The 20,255-nt window shown below is 38.0% G+C and overlaps 1 protein-coding gene across 1 annotated transcript in view; it reads left to right on the top strand.

Moving 5' to 3' along the window:
• The window catches only part of sNPF-R (short neuropeptide F receptor), a 339,763-nt gene that overhangs the window by 244,344 nt on the left and 75,164 nt on the right, over positions 1-20,255 (top strand). The window contains exon 2 of the mRNA XM_053771653.2: positions 12,386-12,432. The gene's annotated coding sequence lies outside the window, so the exon portion shown is untranslated. The remainder of the gene's footprint in view (positions 1-12,385; positions 12,433-20,255) is intronic.

Below are 20,255 nucleotides of genomic sequence, written 5' to 3'. Positions count from 1 at the left end.
AGTGAGTTGGTCATAGTAAAACTAGTCGAAGTAGGTCTTCGATTCAAGTGTTGAAGGTAACAAGATCCCATGATGCTGCAGTGTCTGACAGTTGTGATGAATGGTTTGAAAAACCGACAAGTTGAAGATTGAGACACTTATGCAGCATATGGGAATCTTTATTCAGGAAACGTTTCGCCACACAGTGGCTTCATCAGTCCAATACAAAGAGGAAGGCGTAAGGAGAGGAGGAGTATGAGGTAATCAGTCCCTTGTCGGTTTTTCAAACCATTCATCACAACTGTCAGACACTGCAGCATCATGGGATCTTGTTACAAAGAATTCTTCAACACTTGTCCAACCTTTGGACGAAGACCTACTTCGACTAGTGGATGGTACCACTATGACCCCGCCTCCGCCTGCTTCACCTCACCTCACTACAGTATATAAGCCACGTCTACGGCCCTATGCTGTACATTCTACAAGACTGAACACATCGACTCCAGGTTGAGGGACTGATTACCTCATACTACTCCTCTCCTTACGCCTTCCTCTTTGTATTGGACTGATGAAGCCACTGTGTGGCGAAACGTTTCCTGAATAAAGATTCCCATATGCTGCATAAGTGTCTCAATCTTCAACTTGTCGGTTTTTCAAACCATTCATCACACCTGATAGCTTGTGCTACCAGGTCGGTTGCCGTGTTCCTCCCTTAAGTCAATGTGACCTGACCTGACTAGGTTGGGTGCATTGGCTTAAGCCGGTAGGAGACTTGGACCTGCCTCGCATGGGCCAGTAGGCCTTCTGCAGTGTTCCTTCGTTCTTATGTTCTTATGATACCCCGCCTCTTCGCTGGTGGCTTTTAGGTCCACACTCTCCCTGCTCCATGAGCTTTATCGTATCTCTTCTTAAGGCTACACCAGTTTGTTCCACTTCCTGACAACCCTATGACTGAAGAAATACTTTCTAACATCCCTGTGATTCATCTGAGTTTTCAACTTCCAGTTGTGACCCTTTGTTGCTGTGTCACATCTCTGAAACATTCTGTCCTTATTAACCCTCTCAATTCCTCTCAGTATTTTATGTCGTTATTATGCGCCCCCCCCCCCGGTGTGGGTGGATGTGTGTGTGTGTGTGTGTGTGTGTGTGTGTGTGTGTGTGTGTGTGTGTGTGTGTGTGTGTGTGTGTGTGTGTATCTGTCTGTCTGCGCCTGTGCGTGTCACAGCTGCATAAACTTTATTGTTGACTAGTTAACTCTCCACGCTTGTAACTCCGGGCTCACAAGTGAACAATGCTGAGCATCATGATGGATACTAGATTGAAAAACTATATTCAGCATATGAATTACACGGAATTAATATCTCAGCGAGGTAGGAATCAATTACATAGTCTCTCATATGTAAACACAAAACATTAGACTCCTGTCTCGTTCATACAGAGTGTTTATGATGATAAACTAGACACATGTGCAACACTTTATCGAGTAAAACGTTTCGCTACACAGTGGTTTCATCAGTCCATACAAAGGAGAAGGTGAAGAACAGAAGGAGTTTGAGGTAATCAGTCCCTCAACCTTGAGTCGATGTAATCAGTCCATCAATCTTGAAAAGAATACAGCATATGCACGAAGAACTTCTTCACCATTCTCCTTTGTATGGACTGATGAAGCCACTGTGTGGCGAACCGTTCCCTCAATAAAGATCCCCAAGTGTTACACATGTGTTTAATTTGTCAACTTCTCAGTTCTCTGAACCATTTATCTATAGTATTTATAATGTTTCAAACACAACTCCGATGTTTTCACTGTTTATCTATATATTTGGAATCATATTATTGACAATATAGAGAGTATATACCAATTGCATGTGCGTTAAAGGAGTTTCTCCTTAATAGATTTTTGACAGTATTTAAAATTTTAAAAGTAATATTTCCACTGAGCTGTCTCAAAGCTCGAGCGAGGGCTAACAAGTTATTATTAAAAGGAAAAACAAGTACAATCTTGTGTTTGTATTCAGGTCTAGGTGATGTTCTGTTAAAAGTTTTCATAGCTGTGTAAAGGCGTCGACCCATCTCCATGGGTAGTGGACAACTGCAACTTCCAAAAACTCTCATCATCAATATTAGTTATTTATCTATCCGGTAAGACAGATCATGGGAGATTCTGACGCCCATGATGCATTTTTTATATTGGGGTTCTATAAGCATAATTGGATAAATCCCCGGATTTACTCACCCTCCAAAGTGGACTTGCGGACTCCGGGCCCTCTCTTCATGCCGCCTTCAATACTCGTCCTCTGAAAGTCTTTACCTTAAATGATTAACCTTAAATGAGACATTCCACCAAAGGTGGAATCTCTCATTTAAGGTTAGTCATCTGACATTCACTCATACTACTGTACATGTTACATATACAGAACAATAAATTCAAATATCAGTCCTGACCTGAAACACTTTCTTTTTGCAGCAGAACTTAAGGCGTAATACTAGACACAAAAATCTCTGTGACACTCAAACGTGTCTGACTTAATATTTGTAAAAACTTAACGTGTATAAATAAAACCCAAAATCTGTAACTCCCTAACTGAAATCTCAAGAGCCTCGCTATCTGCCATCAGCTTCAAAGCTACTGTAAAAAAAAATCTCAAGAGCCTCGCTATCTGCCACCAGCTTCAAAGCTGTAAAAAAAAAAAGCAAGTCTTTTTTTCCTAATATACCTAATAACAATTAAATACGGTATATGTGTTAAATATGTTTAAAAAAGTTCAACCACAAATATGTTAAAAACTATACTTATTCTCATTACTAGTAATCATAATTCAACTTTAAAGATATAATTGTTTGTCTGTTCACTTTGTAATGTCTTAATTTATTGTTTGCATACCTTTACTGTCCTTATATACAAGCAAATAATAAATATTATCATTGTAGTCTTTACATAGGCTTAAACTTTTCCGAAATACTCTGCGTAACAATGGGTTTTCTGCATACACAACCAAATGTCACCCATTTCTGTACTAACTTTGTATCATGTGAAATAAATCTTTGAATTAGACTTTGTAGGCTTAATAAAGTGTGAACTGTATAATGGCGTCACCACACTACTTGAATAAAAACTAACCTTAAAGTTGTAAGATGTTCTACAACCCGTTGTACCTAGAGATACCCCTCTTTGAGGGGACTTTCGCAGTGATAGTTCCTTCAGTTGGAGAAGTAGGAAGAGTCACCATCCAAATCTTGGTGGCTCCCTTGAACTAAATCCCTCGTTCTGCTCTGTTTATACATACGAAGCATTAGTGGATAGTATTTTCTCTATGTAGCACCTGTGGTCATAATAGTGATACGTCAATGGAATGTTTAGGGTTTGAGCCATAATGCTTTTCCGGGTGATATCTCGTTCAGCACCGCTGACCAAGTACATACACGTTGCACACTGAGTCTCTGGCGCTGTTTACAAATTCTTGCTAGTAATTTTTTAGCATATCGTAGCACTAATGCCAAGTATAGTGAGAGTCCTCACTGAATGTATTGTTCGAGGTGATATAAAATAAAAACACTTGGCCTTTTCGGCGTTAATACATAAATAAATACCAACGATTTAGTACTTCTTCCCTCTGTCAAATTTCAGATAACTGCCTCTCTGAGGGGCGATCAACTTCTCTGTGAGTAGCTAAATTTTCTTACAAACTATAATTAATACATTACAAGGTACTCTTATGAAACATTAACTCATAAAAATTATATCTTGTATGTTGAATCATATGACATATAACTGGTCTCTTATCAGTAGGTATTAATTTCACTAAATATTTGAATAACGAAACAATATGTTCATTATGACAATATTCATCTTCCTGTGTAGACAAATTTATCAACATGTCGGTTTAGATAAATTTATCTGAGTCATCTATCAACATGTCGGTTTTCTGAACTGATATGTTGATAAATGGTTCAGAGAGCTGACAAGTTGATAAATTAGGCACATGTGCAACACGGGTATCTTTACTGAGGAAACGTTTGGCCACACAGTGGCTTCATCAATCCAATACAGAGAAGAGTGGTGAAGATCAGAAGGAGTTTGAGGTAATCAGTCCCTCAGCCTATAGTAGCTGTAGTCAGTCCATTCATGGAATGACTACATCGAGACCAGACTGAGGGACGGAGTACCTCAAACTCCTTCTGATCTTCACCACTCTGTGTATAATTTCAGACTAAAGAAGCCACTGTATGGCGAAATGTGTCCTGGGTATAGGTACCCAGGTGTTGCACATGTGTCTAATTTATCAATTCTTACCTTCCATGAGAAAAACTAATGCTGCATTATGGGTCTTGCCCCTATCAAGGATAATTTCATCACGCATCTCTAATATGAATGTTTTGTGATGAAAATCTTAGAGGGATTAGTACCAGACCTGCACACGAAAATCACTGCCCATGAAAGCAGAAGACTCGGCAGGAGATGCAACATTCTCCCAATGAAAAGCAGTGGTGCCATGAGTACACTGAGAGACAACACAACAAGTGTCAGGGGCCTAAGACTGTTCAACTGCCTCCCAGCATACATAAGGGGGATTGCCAATAGACCCCTGGCTGTCTTCAAGAAGGCACTGGACGGGCACCTAAAGTCAGTACCTGACCAGCCGGGCTGTGGTTCGCACGTCAGTTTGCGTGCGGCCAGCAGTTGCAGCCTGGTTGATCAGACCCTGGTCCACCATGAGGCCTGGTCTCAAACCGGGACCCTGGGGCGTTGACCCCCCAAAAAAACCCTCCAGGTATATAATAAGGTATTGTCATTTATCTCATACAAAGTCATCACAAACTGCATTAATTAGGCGTGAAAAATTATAATTTCGTTCACAGTGCCACCGACGGGGAAAACACAACCAGGTTCACAATGTACAGTCACTGCTTAGAGTGGACCTTGTTTATATGTGATGGTTATCTCTCAATTATTAGGTTATTTACATTCGGTTATTTACATTCGGTTATTTACATTTGGTTATTTACATTAGGTTATTTACATTCGATTATTTACATTCGATTTACATTCGGTTATTTACATTCGGATATTTACATTCGGTTATTTACATTCGATTATTTACATTCGATTATTTACATTCGATTTACATTCGGTTATTTACATTCGGTTATTTACATTCGGTTATTTACATTTGATTATTTACATTTGATTATTTACATTCGGTTATTTACATTCGGTTATTTACATTCGGTTATTTACATTCGGTTATTTACATTCGGTTATTTACATTTGATTATTTACATTATTTACATTCGGATAGTTACATTCGGATATTTACATTCGGTTATTTACATTCAGTTATTTACATTTGATTATTTACATTATTTACATTCGGATAGTTACATTCGGATATTTACATTCGGTTATATACATTCAGTTATTTACATTCGGTTATTTACATTCGGTTATTTACATTCGGTTATTTACATTCGGTTATTTACATTCGATTATTTACATTATTTACATTCGGTTATTTACATTCGGATATTTACATTCGGTTATTTACATTCGGTTATTTACATTCGGTTATTTACATTCGGTTATTTACATTTGATTATTTACATTTGATTATTTACATTTGATTATTTACATTCAGTTATTTACATTCGGTTATTTACATTCGATTATTTACATTATTTACATTTGATTATTTACATTCGGTTATTTACGTTCGATTATTTACATTCAGTTATTTACATTCACTTATTTACATTCAGTTATTTACATTTGATTATTTACATTCCATTATTTACATTCGGTTATTTACATTGTTATTTACATTTGATTATTTACATTCGGCTATTTACATTCGATTATTTACATTATTTACATTTGATTATTTACATTCGGTTATTTACGTTCGATTATTTACATTCAGTTATTTACATTCGGTTATTTACATTCGATTATTTACATTATTTACATTTGATTATTTACATTCGGTTATTTACGTTCGATTATTTACATTCAGTTATTTACATTCACTTATTTACATTCAGTTATTTACATTTGATTATTTACATTCCATTATTTACATTCGGTTATTTACATTGTTATTTACATTCAGTTATTTACATTCGGTTATTTACATTCGATTATTTACATTCGGTTATTTACATTGTTATTTACATTTGATTATTTACATTCGGTTATTCGGTTATTTACATTCGGTTATTTACATTCGATTATTTACATTCGGTTATTTACATTATTTACATTCGATTATTTACATTCAGTTATTTACATTCAGTTATTTACATTTGATTATTTACATTCGATTATTTACATTGTTATTTACATTCGATTATTTACATTCGATTATTTACATTCGATTATTTACATTCGGTTATTTACATTGTTATTTACATTCAGTTATTTACATTCAGTTATTTACATTTGATTATTTACATTCGGTTATTTACATTGTTATTTACATTTGATTATTTACATTCGATTATTTACATTCGGTTATTTACATTCGATTATTTACATTCAGTTATTTACATTCAGTTATTTACATTTGATTATTTACATTCGATTATTTACATTGTTATTTACATTCGATTATTTACATTCGGTTATTTACATTGTTATTTACATTCGATTATTTGCATTCGATTATTTACATTCAGTTATTTACATTGTTATTTACATTCGGTTATTTACATTCAGTTATTTACATTTGATTATTTACATTCGATTATTTACATTCAGTTATTTACATTCGATTATTTACATTCGGTTATTTACATTGTTATTTACATTCGATTATTTACATTCGATTATTTACATTCAGTTATTTACATTGTTATTTACATTCGGTTATTTACATTCGATTATTTACATTCGGTTATTTACATTGTTATTTACATTTGATTATTTACATTCGATTATTTACATTCGATTATTTACATTCGGTTATTTACATTCGGTTATTTACATTCAGTTATTTACATTCAGTTATTTACATTCGGTTATTTACATTTGATTATTTACATTTGATTATTTACATTCGATTATTTACATTCTATTATTTACATTCAGTTATTTACATTCAGTTATTTACATTCGGTTATTTACATTCAGTTATTTACATTTGATTATTTACATTCGATTATTTACATTCGGTTATTTACATTCGGTTATTTACATTCAGTTATTTACATTCAGTTATTTACATTCGGTTATTTACATTCAGTTATTTACATTTGATTATTTACATTCGGTTATTTACATTCGATTATTTACATTCAGTTATTTGCATTCGGTTACTTACATTCGATTATTTACATTCGGTTATTTACATTCAGTTATTTACATTCAGTTATTTACATTCGGTTATTTACATTCGGTTATTTACATTCGGTTATTTACATTCAGTTATTTACATTCAGTTATTTACATTCAGTTATTTACATTCAGTTATTTACATTCAGTTATTTACATTCAGTTATTTACATTCGGTTATTTACATTCGGTTATTTACATTTGATTATTTACATTCGGTTATTTACATTCGGTTATTTACATTCGGTTATTTACATTCGATTATTTACATTCTATTATTTACATTCAGTTATTTACATTCGGTTACTTACATTCGATTATTTACATTCAGCTATTTACATTCAGTTATTTACATTCAGTTATTTACATTCGGTTATTTACATTCAGTTATTTACATTCGGTTATTTACATTCAGTTATTTACATTCGGTTATTTACATTCAGTTATTTACATTCAGTTATTTACATTCGGTTATTTACATTCAGTTATTTACATTCAGTTATTTACATTCGGTTATTTACATTTGATTATTTACATTTGATTATTTACATTCGATTATTTACATTCGATTATTTACATTCAGTTATTTACATTCGGTTATTTACATTCAGTTATTTACATTTGATTATTTACATTCGATTATTTACATTCGGTTATTTACATTCGGTTATTTACATTCAGTTATTTACATTCAGTTATTTACATTCGGTTATTTACATTTGATTATTTACATCCGGTTATTTACATTCGGTTATTTACATTCGATTATTTACATTCAGTTATTTACATTCGGTTACTTACATTCGATTATTTACATTCGGTTATTTACATTCAGTTATTTACATTCAGTTATTTACATTCGGTTATTTACATTCGGTTATTTACATTCGGTTATTTACATTCAGTTATTTACATTCAGTTATTTACATTCAGTTATTTACATTCAGTTATTTACATTCAGTTATTTACATTCGGTTATTTACATTCAGTTATTTACATTCGGTTATTTACATTCAGTTATTTACATTTGATTACATTCGGTTATTTACATTCGGTTATTTACATTCGATTATTTACATTCAGTTATTTACATTCGGTTACTTACATTCGATTATTTAAATTCGGTTATTTACATTCGATTATTTACATTCAGTTATTTACATTCAGTTATTTACATTCAGTTATTTACATTCGGTTATTTACATTCGATTATTTACATTCGGTTATTTACATTCGGTTATTTACATTCGGTTATTTACATTCGGTTATTTACATTCAGTTACTGGGATCACAGTTAAGCTTCTCGTTCCATTTTGCACAAATTAACTTAAATAATTCATCTGGTTCCACTCAAGTTCTGGGAGATCAAAGCTTACTAAGTTTACAGTAATTAAATTTATTATCCCTAGCTGCACATAAATCCAAAAGTTGATTGCAACTAAGAAATATCGATCTCATTGTAGGTGCAACATAAAAGCAATCTTTAACCGCTGGGTAAAATATTAGATATCTAAATAAGCTGATAAATTCTATCTTTCATCTCATTTTCCTTTCTGGAAGTGAAAATTCGACCATCTTACTGAGGAATTTATTGTTTCAGTGAGATGTTTAAAACATATTTTAAGTTACACTGAGACTTTATATCACCTGCCATAAAGTTATATTTATCTTGTGGCTACTCTGGGTTTATTCCCTTTATTTTTATGCTGACAAGGAAATTTATTCATCACTGACATCCTTACTGCTGTTAATTCATTCTTGTACTAATTATATACTACATATAGGTATCTGCAGTATATAAGCTTCTTCTCTGCGCATATTCTGTACTTTTATCAATATCGATGGACTGAATACGTCGACTCCAGGCTGAGGGACTGATTACCTCAAACTATTACTATTCTTATTTCTCCATTTTTCTCTTTATTGGACTGATGAATCTACTGGCAGACACAATAAAGAAACCCAAATGTTACACGTGTATCTCATTCATCAACTTGTCGACTTTCTAAACCATTCATATAAATAGATAGATAATGATGTGCAACACGTGAGATAGAAAATGTTTGTAGGTAATTCAGATTAAACTAAGAATAATAATAATCTTTATTTCTGCAAGTACATGTACAAGGTATACAGTCCTAGCTGACATCAGTGACAAACTATATAGAAAGTCCTTTGTTATGCAGAGCATTCCGAGGAACTTAGATCAATTTTGTCCCAGGATGCGACCCACACCAGTCGACTAACACCCAGGTACCTATTTTATTTCAAGACTTTTTCCTGTTTGACCTTAATAAACTTCATTGCATTTTTACAGGGAATCTTATGGACGAAGCCATCGGCATTTTTGAGGGGAATTCTTTATCAAGAAAAATTTTCATTACTGAATGAAGATTTTTAAATATTGCTTTGATTTTAAATTTCTTAAGCAGAGAAGAAGAATCTTTGCGTCAGTATATTAAATTAAATATTGTATATTCCTTCTGCAAAGAATGTTGTACATGAATTTAAATAATGTTACGCATGTATATAATTATTACCTTACTAGTTTTCCAAAGTTTTTTTTAACATAATATTGGTTTTACAATAAATACCAGAAGTGTATTACACTGACGTACTTTAGTAATGTGATTTTTTTAAACGAAGATTAATATTTTTCTAGCCAGTTAACAAATGAGGTCAGTGTAGCGTAGCACATGACTATTTCTTTCAGCTTCCTATACCACTGTTTGGCTACACTGTCTTCATGAAAAACAATGGAGAAAAAATATTACCATGTCGTAATGAAAAACGTGTCTTGAGATTTAATCAGATAAGATAGAGAAGAGTTTAATTTTAACACTGCTGCTGCTTCTGCTGCGTCTGCTGCGTCTGCTGCTGTTGCTTCTACTACACACTTCTAAAAATACTTATGGGGATGAATGGCTCTCGTGGCATTTATGTTCTTCATTTAATGGAAGTACTAACACCAGACACAAGAAAACAGGGACAGACTTTATGGCTCAAGTTTTCGTTGTCAGTCACTCTGAAAGTCAGCCGAACATGACACTCGTCATTAGGTGAGAGAAAAGCCATTTTAATTATTTAATCACGCCCAAAGTGGTCAGGACATTTAATCTTTCTTATCAATCTCTTCCTGTTTTCCCAACTATTTTCCGCTGTTCAGTCTTACCTCCATCCATCCCCTCCTCCTTCTGTGCAAGATAAGACAAGATTTGTTCGGATTTTTTACGCAGAGGGTTAGTAACCTAGAATAAACCAAGAAAGTCAGTACGTCATCGAGGACTGGTTGGTTTATTTCCATTGAAATCCTTCAATCTTGTCCCCCAGGATGTGACCAACAATAGTCGACTAGCACCCAGGTACCTACTTACTGCTAGGTGAACACGGTGGTGTAGTATACACGATCATCTGAACATGCTTGAGACAACACACACACACTTTTATTAATATACACCAAAGTGGTTGGGCCACTTACCTTTACGCCCTCCTCAACCCCTCTTTACCCTTCCTCCATATTCCATCCTTACTTATCCTCCTTCCTTCCCCAACTTACCAAACCTCTGGAGCTTGAACCCAGAGTTTCAACCCGGCTGGGGGCTGAACCACGGATACAGCGTGTGAGGCGAGAACCTTGCCAACCTAGCCAGTAAGAGCCGGAGAAGAGAAGTGTGTTGAGAAGACACGAGATCTGTATTTAATTGAATCTAAGATTTACAACATTTTTATCCAACTGTTTCTAAAAGTTATGTATCAATTTGTAATTACGACAACAACAGGTATTCTGAGGGAAAGTAGAAAGTTGAGAGGGAGTAAGATGGATGACAGGTGCAGAGGAAAGACGATAATAGAGAAAAGAGGTAAAAAAGGTGGAGAGGAAAAACGGTGAGAGGTGTGGAGAAAGAGAGAGAGATAGAGAAGGCGAGGAAAGAGGAGGTAAGGAGAGAAGCTTGGGAGAGGCGGGGAGTGGTAGATAGGGAAGGGGCGGGCTTGCAGGGTTGCCTGACTGTGTGCTTAGGATACCTATCAGCGACCGCAAACATGAGTCTGTGTGTGTGTGTGTGTGTGTGTGCGCGCGTGTGTGCGCGCGCGCGCTCACCTATTTGTGGTTGCAGGGGCCGATTCATAGCTCCTGGCCCCGCCTCTTCACTGATTGCTACTAGGTCCTCTCTCTCCCTGCTCCATGAGCTTTATCAAACCTCGTCTTAAAACTATGTATGGTTCCCGCCTCCACTCCGCCACTTTCTAAGCTATTCCACTTCCTTACAACTCTATGCCTGAAGAAATGCTTCTTAACATTCTTTGACTCATTTAAGTCTTCAACTTCCAATTGTGACCCCTTGTTTCTGTGCTCCATCTCTGGAACATCCTGTCTTTACCCACCTTGTCTATTCCGAGCAGTATTTTATATGTCGTTACCATGTCTCCCCTGACCCTCCTGTCCTCCAGTGTCGTCAGGCCGATTTCCCTTAACCTTTCTTCGTAGGACAATTCCCTTAGCTCTGAGACTAGTCTTGTTGCAAACCTTTGCACTTTCTCTATCTTGACGTGCTTGACCAGGTGTGGATTCCAAAATGGTGCTGCATACTCCAGTATGGGCCTGACGTACACGGTGTACAGAGTCTTGAACGATTCCTTACTGAGGTATCGGAACGCTATTCTCAGGTTTGCCAGGCGCCCATATGCTGGAGCAGTTATCTGATTGATGTGCGCCTCAAGAGATGTGCTCGGCATTATACTCACCGCAGGATCTTTTTCCTTGACCGAGGTTTGCAGTCTTTGGCCACCTAGACTATACTCTGTCTGCGGTCTTCTTTGCCCTTCCTCGATCTTCATGACTTTGCCTATGGCGTTGTTAAGTTCAAGGAGCAAGTTGCTGGACCAGGCAATTTGTCATTTTTCCTGTACCTATCAGTTCGCTCTTCTGAAACAGAGTAAAATAATCAGGAGCAGATCATTATATTTTTCCCCACATATTCCTTAAAAGTGGAAATAATCTACAGTCTGCTTCCTCTGTTTTTAAACTGAAATTTAAAAAAATATTGACCATCTCACCTGTTAATTCGCTGGTATTTATTTCAGTTGCCAGTTGGGAGCCGAAGACCTCATCCTGAAAATACGTTTTCCCTGTAAGTATTGCCCAGGATTCGACATTTTTAGAATTTCGTGCATATCTTTCACTAAATCATCCATTTCCTTGTTAACCTTTATCCTATATATTTAATTTTCTTGACAAACGACTTTCAACCAACACTTTTCAACTATATTTACTTTTCGACATCTCTGTCAGTTTTTCAAGGTAACTGTGAGACCTACAACTTAAGTCATGAATTTGCTAGCCCTCATTCCTTCCATCCTCACTACCTTCACTGCCGTGATGACTTATATGAATATCTCACTGCTAAAACAGTGCTGCACTTAGGAAATATTAACAGCGGCCCCAATTGGAACCCTGGAGTGCCTCTTTATACAGACACCCCCATTCGTCACCACATTATCAATCTGAGCATAGCTCTTGTGGACCCTCTAACTGTCACTGAATCGGAAAAACTGTAATGAAAAGTTACAATTTTTTTTCATGAAGGAGTTGTGTGGCCTGGTATAAGAGAATGTATTTGCAAGTCCACAGTACTACCGACTGGAACGTAGTGACTCTAACCTATAGATCTCATACCTAGAATATTCTTCATTTTGGAAATTTGAGCGCTGGCCACCGTAGGTGGAAGTTATGGGTTATGCAGCACGTACACTGAACGTTTAAGATGGAATGTCACCTGCAATTATGACTCTTATACGGCATGTTGAAGTGTTTTGGTTAAGCTAAAAAACACATTGTTCTGTTTAATGGTGATATAAACCATGCCTCTACTACATACCTTATTCTAGCCCAGTCCCTTTATTGCATGATGAGCTTAGCAGTATATGTCAGTATACCACGCCAATGTACTGTTTGCCACAATCACTGCAAGGGACGGTGTATACTTCGGCATTAATTTTATTCTTATCTGTTGGCCCTTCTTCCGGTGAAATCTTTAATGGTCTTTGAAGTGATAACTGCGATAATCATTCAGATTTTCTTAAACGCTTGTGGAACGATCAGTATTGTGTAACTTGTAGGAAAAAACGGAAACGACTGACAATAATCATTGTTTTTATACATAAAGAGACTTGTTTGGAGCCCTGAGTTGCAATCCTGGAGGCTGGAGGATGTCTGAACCAAAGTGTAGCAGAGCATAGATGTTACTGAAGATGCTTCATTCCTTTTCTAAGCAATCTAGGCCCAGAACCAGAACTCTCCATCTAGTTTTGTTTCCGATGGGAGGAGTGAATTAGATCGCTTTTATTGGCAGACTTCGGGTAAACGTTAAATTTGAGATGTTGGTCAAGTTTGATAAACTGGATGTCGAGAAACGGAATAATGTTAAATTCTCTTCAGCGTGTGAACTGAATCAAAGGTTCAACTTTGTAAAAGTTTGAAGCATCTGGGAGTGAATATAAAACCATTACCCGCGTAATGCCTCCAGGAGATGGATGAAGGAAATGATGATGGAGAATGTTTCTGTATCCACTGACTGTGGATACAGAAACATAGCATGAACAGTACCATCTGGTGACCCCCATGGCCATGCCGAATTTCTCTCTATAAAAGGTGTTGTTGAAGATAAAATACTTAAAATTATTACAAACCTCCGTGAGGACTAAAGCTTGACAAGGCAGAGAAGCGCTATATCTGTCCTACTTTTTCATGGTAGGATATCAATAGCTTGTGAACAGTGATGTGATGTCTGGGGTATCTAGCTTCATGTATTTCGTGTCGGTAATTTTCCTGAATAGTTCTTTTATTTCGTGTGCAAAAGACACGAATAGGCGAAAAGTATGGGGAAAAATGTTGTACTGGTCACAAGGTTAGGTTAGGTAAGGTTTGTCAGGAAACAGAACAAGTGTTTCCTGACCCGAGTCAGGAAACAGCTGAAGGTTTTGATTGTTGACATTCATTAAGGTTTGTGGACTGTGATAATAATCCATCTCAGCATTGATACACAATTTAAAGTTTACAATTTGTAAAATATATGTAAATTTAGCTAACCAGGTAATATGAATTGTCTCTGCTGGTCCTCTTTCACTGTTTGAACATCCAGATGCAAGACTTCCACTTACGAAGAAATAGACACAAGAGCAACAACTGGGTCTCTTTACTGTACAATAAAAATACCCAAATGTGGCACGTGTGTATAATTCTTCATCTTATCGGTATTATTTACCATACATGTACAACTTCCGGTTATGTTCCTAGTAATTCCTGCACAACTGCTTATTTTCACAACCCATTTTTCTCTTCTATACAAACCCCAAGTTGCAGTAGTCTTCCAGTGATTCTCATCTCCTCAACATTTCCTCATTGTTCCACCTTCAAATAATTCTCTTCTACTTCCTATATTACTACTATTTCTTCACTCTCTCCTCACCTTTCTTCTTTTTCCTCCTGTTCAAAACCTCAAACATCCCCGAACAATCCAACATTTTTACTTATCTTATTTATTAAGCAGCTGCGCTCACTGTTCATTTGAAGTTTTATTATATAATTTGAAGCAAAACCTTCTTTCATCTTTAAAATTATGTAAATGTTATGGCGGGCGAGGCTGTGGCGGCAGCTGTGATGATAGGAGAGCAGCGAGGCAGCATACACGACCCTGTAGCATTGTTTTGCAGCCGGGCTTAGGCAGCAGCAGGGTACATGATACTGTAGCAGTGTCGTGGAGAGACGCTCAGGCAGCAGCAGGATACATGATACTGTAGCAGTGTCGTGGAGAGACGCTCAGGCAGCAGCAGGGTACATGATACTGTAGCAGTGTCGTGGAGAGACGCTCAGGCAGCAGCAGGATACATGATACTGTAGCAGTGTCGTGGAGAGACGCTCAGGCAGCAGCAGGGTACATGATACTGTAGCAGTGTCGTGGAGAGACGCTCAGGCAGCAGCAGGATACATGATACTGTAGCAGTGTCGTGGGGCGGGGCTCAAGCAGTAGCAGGATACGTGACACTGTAGCAGTGTCGTGGAGAGACGCTTAGGCAGCAGCAGGATACATGATACTGTAGCAGTGTCGTGGGGCGGGGCTAAGGCAGCAGCAGGATACGTGACACTGTAGCAGTGTCGTGGAGAGACGCTCAGGCAGCAGCAGGATACATTACACTGTAACAGTGCCGTGGGGCGGGGCTCAGGCAGCAGCAGGATACATTACACTGTAACAGTGCCGTGCGGCGGAGCTCAGGCAGCAGCAGGATACATGAAACTGTAGCAATGTCGTGGGGCGAGGCTTAGGCAGCAGCAGGATACATGACACTGTAGCAGTGCCGTGGGGCGAGGCTTATGCAGCAGCAGGATACATGACACTGTAGCAGTGTCGTGGGGCGGGGCTCAGGCAGCAGTAGGATACATGACACTATAACTGTGTCGTGGGGCGGGGCTCGGGCAGCAGCAGGATACATGACACTGTAGCAGTGCCGTGGGGTGAGGCTCAGGAAGCAGCAGGATACATTACACTGTAGTAGTGTCGTGGGGCGGGTCTCAGGCAGCAGTAGGAAACATGACACTTTAACTTTGTCGTGGGACGGGGCTCAGGCAGCAGCAGGATACATTACACTGTAGCAGTCTCGTGGGGCGAGGCTCAGGCAGCAGCAGGATACATGACACTGTAGCAGTGCCGTGGGGGGGCTCAGGCAGCAGAAGGATACATGACACTAGCAGTGTCGTAGGGCGAGGCTTAGGCAGCAGTAGGATACATGACACTGTAGCAGTGTCGTGGGGCGGGGCTCAGGCAGCAGCAGGATACATGACACTGTAGCAGTGTCGTGAGGCGGGGCTCGGGCAGCAGCAGGATACATGACACTGTAGCAGTGTCGTGGGACGGGACTCAGGCAGCAGCAGGATACATGACACTGTAACAGTGTCGTGGGGCGAGGCTCAGGCAGCAGCTGCTCTAAAAATTTTCTAAATTTTTTCCATTTTCTGATATTATGTCAACACTTAAGATGGTGTCACATTCTCTCCCCTCCTTCCCCCCCTTTCTCTCTCTCTCTCTCTCTCTCTCTCTCTCTCTCTTTCTCTTTTTTACATATGGTTTTACAAGGTTAGGTTCAGGATACCTAACTTCATTTACAAGCCAAGAGCTGTTACTTGCATCAATTCATTTGAAAACCTTTCTATTGTTTAGAGATATACAGACAGGGAACAAGATGAAGTTGGAGACATCTGTTCGCCAACGATTTCATTTGGTCAACTGGCTTTATTTTGTTGATGTTATGCTGCACGATTATGTTCCAGACACGAGTCACTCCAGGAATAAATCATCTCAAATGAAGTTATGCTCTGCAGAAAGGTACAGTCAGTGTGTAGATGCTGTTTACTGCCCTTCTTGTTGTGTAGAAGCTCAATTTTCGTTATCCTCGAAGTGGAGCAAAGTGTGGTACCCTGAAAAAAAACATACCACGGGCAGGGTTAGAACCCGCGACTAGAGTCTTAGAACTCTAGACCGACGCGTTAGCCACTGGGCCAGTGGCTAACGCGTCGTTCTGGAGTTCTAAAACTCTCTGATCGCGGGTTCTAACCCCACCCGTCGTATGGTTTGTTTGCAATCATGTCATTACGATTTCATGAGTCGTGGTACTCAGACAATGTTAGCCTTGTACGGAACAGTAAGGCCACCCACCTCCCTCCTGTGTTGAAGGCTTTGCTGAAATGACAGATCTATCCAGGTTGGGTCCAGGCGAGAGATGAGTCGTCTTGATCTGTTCTCTATTTCGTCAAATAGTTGCAGATGAGACCGGGAGGGAAGAGGTAGGCATTCCAAGAAAGTTGAGCAGAATCAGGAGTGGGAGGAGAAGGATCACTACCAGAAATATCAAGAAGAAAAAATAAAATGAGAAGAGGAGGAGCAGAAAGATGAGAAGTAGCAGAAGAAGGATCAAAAGCAGAAGGACAAAGATTATTTAGAGGAGGAAAAAGAAAAGAAAGTGAGTAAGGAAGAGAGGAATAGAAATATGCAGCAGAGAGATTTCAAGATTGAAGAGACAAAAGAAATAAAAGATTGAGATTAGAAGTAGCAAAGAAATGTTATGAGAAACCAATTAAATGAGAGAAGGAATAAGAGAGGAGAGAATGAAGAAGAAAAGGAGGAGGAGGAGGAGGAAGAAGCGAAGGAAGAGACGGAGAAGGAGGAGGAGGAAGAAGCGAGGGAAGAGATGGAGAAGAAATAGGTTCTCCCTACAAATGATTGTTTATTAAATATCTTAAGCAGTAGCAGGAGAAGCTCTGGCACACAGTCGGCTCTAACAGCTGGCTCATGCAGCTGGCTCATGCAGCTGGCTCATGCAGCTGGCTCATGTTCATCCTCTTTCCTATCTGTATGTTGGTCAATACCACCCACAGTGGTAGTCAGAATATATATTTTTCTTCCTTCAAGGTTTTCGTGTGATTACCTGACAATGCCTTTTCTGTTGGTCTTCAAATATTCAACGTTGGTGCAATGGATTGTCACTGGAGTATACTGGAACCATTTTGCTATTTTGTTGAACAGTTTTGTAGCATTTTCTCCGTGCAATAAGTTGAAAAATTACCCTTATGAGCTGCAACAAATCGTGAATGTAAATACATTTAACCTAGAGGAAATTCGCTATAGTTTTAGGCAGTATAGGAGCAAAACTGAAAACCTCTCTGACTTAATTAAAAAATGTGGAATATTGTTTTTTGTTTATCTAAGAATGACTCTTTAGATCAACTTCAAACTTTCAGTGCTACTGTATTTTGCTCAGAGGGATGGGGGGATGGGGGTGTTCGTATTGTTATTGTGCTGTTTAAGTCCCATTTTTTTCAAATTTATTGCACGAATTTTTATATTGATTACCAAGAGTTAACTTAAGAATGTTGTTCACTGTTGCTATACAACTCTGGTAGCTCCGCCACGAGTGTTGTTGTCCGTCTGAGAAACCTTTCCCCTACAGACCTGTAGAACAACACAATCCACATATGTCTACGGAAAAGGTGAAAACTTGTATTTTTATTGCGTTCTGCATTCTGGCAGATTTAAATTAATACGTCTATCTAGTCGTTGAGTGTACTGCAGGACTCTTGGTGGAACCTACTGTAGGATTCCTGATGGAAGCTGCAGGACTCTTGGTGGAACCTATTGTAGGATTCCTGATGGGAGCTGCAGGACTCCTGGTGGATCCTACTGTAGGATTCCTGATGGAAGCTGCAGAACTCCTTGTGGAACCTACTATTGAATTTGTGGTGACATTTATTGTAGGATTCCTATTGGTAGATTTTTCAACAAATACATTATTAGTATTATGTAGTATTTTGGATTTTGCATCCTATATTTATCCTGTGATTTACAGCAGAAGCACAGGAATACACTTGAAAAGGCCTAGGAACTGTGCCCTGAAAGTGTTAATGTGAATATATCTGGGTACATATTTACATTTTATATTTTACAAGTTAGAAACAAATTTAGGATGGTTGAGTAAAACGTCTGGTATCTTAATTTCACTAATAATGTATCAAGACATGTCACATAAGACATTATACCGTCTATTTAAAATTCCTCTGTAAATGGACGCTTAATAGTGGTGAGGAAAATTACCAGGACCTTGACAGCTGCAGTTTTGATTTAGATGGCGGCGTTCTGTGGCCAAAAATAGGAACTTATAATAACGTATCATTATGGTTGAAACTCGTCTGATATTTTTGAAGGGAGTAATGAAAACACAATGAATACAAAGATTACTGAAATTCAACACATTTTTGAGAAGTGTGCTCATAAATTTGTTTAATCGGCAATGATCGTCACCAGTGTGATAGTGTTGTTGGTGAATGTTGGTAATGTTATTTTAGCATTACTCACGGAATTAGCACCAGAGAACAGGAACTTATGTATCTTCAAACCGGGTCAGGTTACTGCGAGGAATCGATTGTACTCCTCCATAGAATTGCAGGCTGACCATGAAGAGATTAAAGAGAACCTTGAAGAATGAGACACTTGTGCAATCTGGAAATCTTTATTGAGGAAACGTTTCGCCAGCCAGTAGTTTCTTCAGTCCAGTACAGAGAAAAACGGTGAAAGATGAGGAGAAGAATGAGGAAATCAATCTATGGAGTCGATTCCAGGATTCGACCACCTAACGTGCGGTATATATTTCCCTGCTTACAGCGATGTTTATAACTGTTATATCTCTGTTCTGGCTCCAGTATACAAGTCTAAATCCTCATGCCTTTCTATTAGATTGAAAAAGCGTGTTATTCAAGAGAAACTTCTCTCAGATTGTGGAGCAAAAAGTTTCTCCAGGATGAGGGGACTGACCACCTCAGTACTACGTCTTCAAGCCTGATAGTGATTACATCGTCTTTACATCTCTACTGCTTCTGCTGCCTCCTCTGTACTCGACTGAAGAAGCCTGTTGTGTAGGCGAAATGTCTCACCAATAGAGATACCTAACTGACTGTTGCACATGAGTCTCATCAGAAACGTCTCACCAGTAGAGATAGTCAGGTGCTGCCTGGGTCTCTCGTTAATCAACTTTTGGGTATTGTTACACCTATGATGTTTTTTTTCTGCTGTTACATGCTACTCGAGTGACCCTCCTCCCTGGCTGTGTGGGAAAGGAGTGGTCGTGAACTCCTTGCTGCCCTCACCTACCCCGCTGGAGGTAATTTCTCTACAAGTCGGCTGTAAGAATTAAACCAAAACTACCACTGAGGAAATATATGGAAGCTCTGAAGATCCTTAAGAAGAAATTAAGTACATTTTATTGGAATAAGCTACGAATATTCGTGCCCAAAAAGCATTTTTCACCAAACTGGACTTTTCGGGCAGCTGAAATATTTAGCCTAAATTTTTAATCTCACTGCTCAATCTTTCCCCACTTTCCTCCATCTCGTCTACAAAGAAGAAAGAAA

This window comes from Cherax quadricarinatus, chromosome 5, assembly GCF_038502225.1.
Source record: "Cherax quadricarinatus isolate ZL_2023a chromosome 5, ASM3850222v1, whole genome shotgun sequence".
NCBI classification, from domain to species: Eukaryota; Metazoa; Arthropoda; class Malacostraca; order Decapoda; family Parastacidae; genus Cherax; species Cherax quadricarinatus.
Note: the sequence above shows the minus strand (reverse complement) of the source record. Positions and strands in the feature narration are given on the sequence as shown.